Source organism: Periplaneta americana, chromosome 15 (assembly GCF_040183065.1).
Source record: "Periplaneta americana isolate PAMFEO1 chromosome 15, P.americana_PAMFEO1_priV1, whole genome shotgun sequence".
Classification (NCBI taxonomy): domain Eukaryota; kingdom Metazoa; phylum Arthropoda; class Insecta; order Blattodea; family Blattidae; genus Periplaneta; species Periplaneta americana.
In genome coordinates this window covers 44,736,443-44,743,711 of record NC_091131.1, presented here as the reverse complement: position 1 = coordinate 44,743,711, position 7,269 = coordinate 44,736,443, and positions in this window count along the sequence as shown.

Genomic DNA, 7,269 nt, shown 5'->3' with positions numbered 1-7,269 from the left:
TTTCAGCCAGTCAGCGCTAAATCCATCGAATGTTTATATCGATAAAATAATGCCCGAGACGTCGAGTGTACCATTTATAAATGAGAGCGAGATTTGTATAGTCTATAAAGCCCCTGACATAATCATAGATTGTTTGATTTGCACAGTAATGAGCATTGTTCACAGTGCTGGGTCAAATGATCATTTTAAGGTACCTTGTACTGGGTCAGTTTGTGAGAACATTATAGATGCGGCATTACGTATAATATTTGGGTGGAAAAATAGTTTGTCACTGGACCCGGATTCACAAACGGAATTTGTGGACTGCAGATTATTAATTTATTTATTGCATTCTTGTTATGTAAATCTTGAAATGAAATACCATATTATTATTTTAGATGTTGAATTTAATTGCTATTAATTACTAACTTAAAAATATCATTTTCAACTTCCTACTTCTGCTTTATTTTGAAATCCATATCATCGTAATGCGACAACATTCTTGATGTAATTCTAATTTTTTGATATGTACATTTGTCTTTTTAAATATACATCGTCTTCGCCTGCAGAAGTCGTTGATTTCGATAAAAGTTGAACTGTTTGTTAAGAAATAACCCATTACCGGTATCAAAACGATTGAACATACGAGTACAATTTATGTTGTATCAACCAACGAGTTAGAAAGTGCCTCTGTCTGAAGTCGTCTGTTAGTCGGTACAGCGATCAACCAATCACAAACTTTGTTCTTACAATCCATCACGTTCATGTCAAAAACCAATGCTGAATTTAGGAACAACTTGACGGAAGTACTACGTCATCGAAGAGCTCATTGATCAGAAGACGTTTCTGATAGTTCCGGGAGTTAAAATGGCTAAAATTAAGTAGTGGTCGATTATAGTTCAGTCAGTTTTTATATTTTTGTGCATGAAATCAACATGAGAAGAATAATATATTTATTTCCAGAAATAATCGTAAGTTTCAATTGAACTTCTACGCTTGATTTTATTAAATGTTGTCATTTTTATAGCGACATGTGCTATAATTGTAATTTTAGAAAGATTTACGTTTCATTTCCAGAAAAACTGTAAATTAGTCCTAGCATTTCTGTACATGATATACAATAACAGACAAATAACATACAGTACGTGTATAATTTAGGCCTATAATATAATAAGCTACTATACATTAACAGTCACGTTTTGAGAAATGCAATACTTTCCTACTTCATGCCAAAGCTGAAACTATTTATGGTCGACGGAAGGATATTGCAGCTTATTGTTAGCCTATTATATAACTCACAGATATTGCATAATTTGGCTAAACTAGCGAATAGGTACTTCCCTTCGTACTCCTCTTACACACCATCTGTTTTACAGCTTTCCTCAAACATACCAACATTACTTAGCTGAAATTGCGAAAATTTCACGCTAGTGTACACTCGAATCTTTTTATAAATGTTACTATTACCCTAAATCATATATATTATACAATGATCTAGGCCAGTGGTCGTCAGCACTCGCTGAAATGGGTAGAGTGCATGGAGGGTAAGGAACTCTGCTCCGTCGTGCACAAGGTATAGAGAGACAGCATACCCGCCAGCAGCGACAATTGCACGCTAGGGCAGTGTCTTGTCCGCGGGTAAGAGACGCCAGCCTGAGCGTGCAATGTTTTGATGACCGCTGATCTAGGCTATTACGATACGCGCCTTTCGTAAGCCTTGCATAGGCCTACACCAGGCCTGCAGAACTCGCAAGTAGGGGAAATATGACGTCAGTCTCACTCCACTTCTATTGGGGATGATCGACTTCCGCCGCGAGAATGAATGTTGATGCAGCCTAGCGTAACTAGAACGCCATAACCGCACAGGTAGAAAAGGTGGGTGGGGTAAGAAAGGGGAGGAAAGAAGTCGCTCTCAGGAGCTACAGTTCTGCAGGTCTGGCCTACACGAATTTGTGACAGGTTAGGTTTTTATGCCTTGCATAATTGAATCTGTAACAGGTTAGGTTAGTTTAGGCTTTTGGTATGAGTTGCATATACGAATCAGTGATAGGTTGGGTTAGGCTTGGCTTTTGGTATGCCTTGCATATACTCAAAATTGTCTAAGAACGTGCCCTTTCTTGCTGCCCACCTTCCTTCGGTAACGCTATTGTAAAGATTTACCAAAAATGTTAGACTATATGATTGAAGTCTTCAAGGCAAGGCTATCATTATTTAGGTTAGGTTAACTTAGCTTGGCTTAGCTTAGAAGACGTCAAGACCTTGTATCGTGACGATTTACATGAAGATGACGATGAGAGCGATTGAGTGCAGGTTTTTGAGCGCTGTGCAAAGGTTCATATTTCTTTTTAGTGACTTCAATCCTAGTTTTCGAACTTTTTGTTTTTCACAAACGAGGATTTTATGCTCCATTTTCGAAAGGTAATGGAAAAACCATTTCGGAAACACACAATTTCGACTGTAACCTAACATAACCTGTCACAACCTAAACTAACCTAACCTTAACTAACCCAAGCAAAACTAAGATAAGCTAACCCAGTAATGTTATGTTAGCTTAGTTCAGCTTGGTTTAGGGTTAGGTTAGGTAGGTTAGCTTAGCTTATTAATTATAAAATATGTGGCGCGACAATCCATGAAATGCCAAAACCGACCAGCTGGCTGCTGGCCTCACGTCCATATGCCTCAAGAGAGCATCCAACCAGAACGGAGGTATCGTGTGATTAGCATGATGATCATCCAAGTCCTTCTACCTGGTTTCCGTGACTGGATTTCGCTACCTATCGTAGCTTTCCAAATTCAACATGATGCTGGGTGGGCACCAGTCCCATCTTATACTGGCCGAAATTTCATGAGAAAATTCCTTCCCCATGAGAACTTGAACCAACGCGCATTCCGTAACGCGAGTCTTAGGCATGACGCGTTAGTTAGACACCACGCTACAGCACGGGACCTTACTGATTTTGTTAAGTTTTATAATTGACTACATCCCCGGATTAAGGGTCTAAGTACATAGGGAAACATTGTCCCATATACTCTTATTCCGCGGGGGTATTCAATTATTGTAGGCCTACTGATATAATTATAAATGTTTCTGAAGATTTTCCTCTTTTAAGTAAATTTTTTACCTTATTTCTTTTTTCACAATAATTCATGCTGAAGAATTTTAATAATCGATAAGTCAAATACTGACCTAACTTTATAGTTTTAAATCTCAATCATGAAGTCATATCCTATGGAGTTATAATAGTACATTATGCAACGATTCTATAATGGTAGTAATTAAGACGCGGGTATGTTTATGAAACGAGCGCAAGCGAGATGTGCGCAGATGCGAAAGTATTGATTTTTTCCGAGGCACGAATGTAATTGATCTTGATATAATCTAGAGAATAACATGAAGATTAGTCTTGATATAACCTGGAAATTGATTTAGAATTGAAAAACGAGATGACAAATTGAATTTATTAGAATATTATTTACAATTAACGCTAATTATTATAGTAACAGAACATAACCTTCTGCGACAGTATTGGATTTCCAGCCTCCGTGACTTTTCGCTAATTGTCTTTCGATTGCATATCCGAGAATAATCGATACTTGCGGTTTTATAATGGTACAATGGTGATTTCTCATTGGCTGAACAACTAAATTATAATGAATAGGTGTACTTTAATGAGGTGCATTAAAGGGCTATTACCAGATGTATAATTACTACATTTCGGCATGGTCGAGCATAAAAAACTTAGTACTGTTTTATTTTCATAATACAGTAAGCAAATGTTTTCGCCCTGCGTCATCATCAGGTTTTACGATACATGTGCAGTATCTAAATATGTTGTTGTGTGATAATCATTACGATATAATATGAACATACTTATAAAAGACATATTTTAAAATAATTATTGCATTCTATGATTGAGGTTCTGGCTGATAGTCTATGTACATCTCAATTGACGATATGTGTCAGAGGAAAAAACAGTTGTTTGTATGCATTTGAGTCCGACTGGTGTAATATGTAGCTAGTCGGCGATGTACGCAATGGAGGGGAAGGGACCTGGCCACCCTACCTCATTATCTCCTAGCTTAGTTGCCTCATAAGTGGTGCCTTCTTGATATCACTTGTGAGGTTCAAACCTGACTTCGGACAGTTGACTAAACAACAAGAAATATATATATCATTAATGGACTTACATGGGTTTCTCGCGCAATTTACTGTTCGTCTTGATTTTCACATGAATAAATTACAAAGTTTTACAATCTACATTCATCTACATGTTTTAATTTTAACACATTCTGTTATTCTTATAAATCTATTTAATACTAAGATTACAAAATTATGTGGTAGGCCTATGATGAACTAGTGAAATATTTAATGATCTACTTCATAGTTATTGGTTAAGTAAAATATACGTAAGTTGGCATTAAAATACTTCTAAAAACAATTATTTGTAAAATGAATTTGCTGTTTTGTATTCACCACGTCATGGTTTGAATACGCGTTCTAATATTAATACTGATCTGTCATATTATATTAATATAAGTTTTAGCTGTGTAAGAATTTATCATTGGACTACACTTTAGTTTATGCGTGTTCTGTTGTTAGGGCTGAAATTGAGATATAATTAGTACATTGTATTATGATAAAATAAATATTATACGTATGTGATGCAGTTTACGTGGTGAAAGAAAACCAATTTGATTTTCCGTTGACAATTCTTCGCAAGCTGCGTATTTGGATGTACCAATTAAACGCTGTCATGTTTTGTGTATAGTTCGTTACGCTCAGACTTTGAGTGAAATGCTGTTTACGAAGAATTGCCAACGGGAACATCATACTACTGTACATACAACCACAATCAAATTGGTCTTCCGCAACGTAAACCGTAACACATGTTATACATATTTTATCATGATGCAATGTAATTATATCTCAAGTTCAGCCAGATCAACAGAACATGCATAAACCATAGTAAAATGATAAATTCTTATACAGTTAAAGCTTACATTATGATATGACAGATCAGTATCGATATTAGAACGCGTATTCAAACCATGACGTGGTGAATACAAAACAGCAAATTCATTTTACAGTTAACTGTTTTTAAAAGTATTTTAATGTTAGCTTACATAATTATATTTTACCTAATCGGTAACAAACTGTGAAACAGATCATTAAATATTTCACTAGTTCATCATATCACATAATTTTGTAATCTCAGTATTTTAGATAGATTTAGAAGAATAACAGAATGTGTTAAAACTAAAACATGTTGATGAATATAGATCGTCAAACTTGGTAATTTATTGATGTGATGATCAATAGGAACAGTGAATTACACGACAAGACTATATACGTTAATAATTTAAGATATATTTATAATAATTATTTTAAAATATGTACAGTATTTTAAATGTATGTTCATATTATCTTGTAATGGTAGCCGCCACGGTGGTCTAGTGGCTAGAGAGCTGGACTTATAATCATGTGAACCCGGGTTCGATCTTCGGTGAACCACCGATTTATAACTTGTGTTGGACAAGGCCGTGGTCCAGGTGACGCAGGGGTTTTCTTTGGGAGCTCCGGTGGCATCCTAACAAATCATAATCATTATCATCATCGTCATCGTAATCATCTCAGCACGAGTGTAGCGAAGACCAACCTCCTATGGCGCACCCTGGGCAACGACTCTCTCGGTAAATTGGTCTACACAACTGGTTTCATATCGGTTTCGTTTCGCCGACGATCGTAATAATTATAAAGGAGGATTACACCCATAGTGATGTACAGTACGTACTGTATGTACAGTATGTCGGAGTCCATTTTCGACGGTAGTTAGTAGTATTTCGAGTTTTTGTCTTTATTTGAAATCATGGATTTACACCAATACTGTTTTTTTCTAATATTTTGGTTTTCAGTTCTTCCGAATAGGGATAAAGTTTAAATCTGAAAATGTTCTCCTCTTTAAGCATTTTTTCAGCTTATTAAAGTTTGCTAAGTTGTATAATAATTGTACTGATATAATTATAAATTTTCAGAATATATCCCTTATTAAGCAATTTTTTAGCTTCCCGCTTTTGTTAAGTTTTATAATTGTACTGATGTAAATTTTCTTGAAAATTTTCCCATTAAGCAGTTTCTTTGGCTTGCTTCTTTCTTAGTTTTATAAATTGTAGACCTATTTATATAATTATATATTTTACTGAAAGTTTCCTATTTCAAGTAAATTTTTCATCTTTTTTTTTTTTTTCTCTAAGTTCCAATATTTTACGGGTATAATTATAAATTCTCTTGAAAACCTTCTCCTTATCGTAAGAATTTTAGACATTGATTTTTCCAAGTTTTGTAATTATTGATAAAGACGTAAGTTAATAATAAACCATTATTTTATTTAGATTGTTTTGTGTGTTGTTGGTTGATCGATGCATTCCTGCGTAATTAGCTACCATTGATTTTGCTGAGGTTCATAATAAACTGATACAATTACGATTATTCACCTCTTATGCTGATCGATACATACGATACTTAGACTACATACATACCGTACATACTGGCTTTTAAGGAACTCGGAGGTTCATTGTCGTCCTCACATAAGCCCGCCATCGGTCCCTATCCTGAGCAAGATTAATCAACTCTCTAAAATCGTATCCCACCTCTCTCAAATCCATTTTAATATTATCCTCCAATCTACGTCTCGGCATCCCCAAAGGTCTTTTTCCCTCCGGCCTCCCGACTAACACTCTATAGCATATCTGGATACACCCATGCCCTGCCCATCTTAAACGTCTGGATTTAATGTTCCTAATTATGTCAGGTGAAGAATACCCTGCGTGCAGTTCTGCGTTGTGGAACTTTCTCCATTCTCCTGTAACTTCATCCCTCTTAGCCCCAAATATTTTCTTAAGCACTTATTCTCGAACACCTTCAACCCCTGTTACTATCTCAAGTGAGAGTCCAAGTTTCACAACCATACGGAATAATCGACAATATAACTGTTTTATAAATTTTAACTTTCAGCTTTTTTGAGAGCAGACTAGATGACAAAAGCTTCTCAACCGAATAATAACAGACATTTCCCATATTTATTCTGCATTTAATTTTTCTCTCGAGTGTCATTTATATTTGTTACTGTTGCTCCAAGATATTTTAATTTTTCCACCTTTTCAAAGGATAAATTTCCAATTTTTATATTTCCATTTCGTACAATATTCTGGTCACGAGACAAAATCATATAATTTGTCTTTTCGGGATTTACTTCCAAACCTACCTCTTTACTTGCTTCAAGTGTTTTCCCT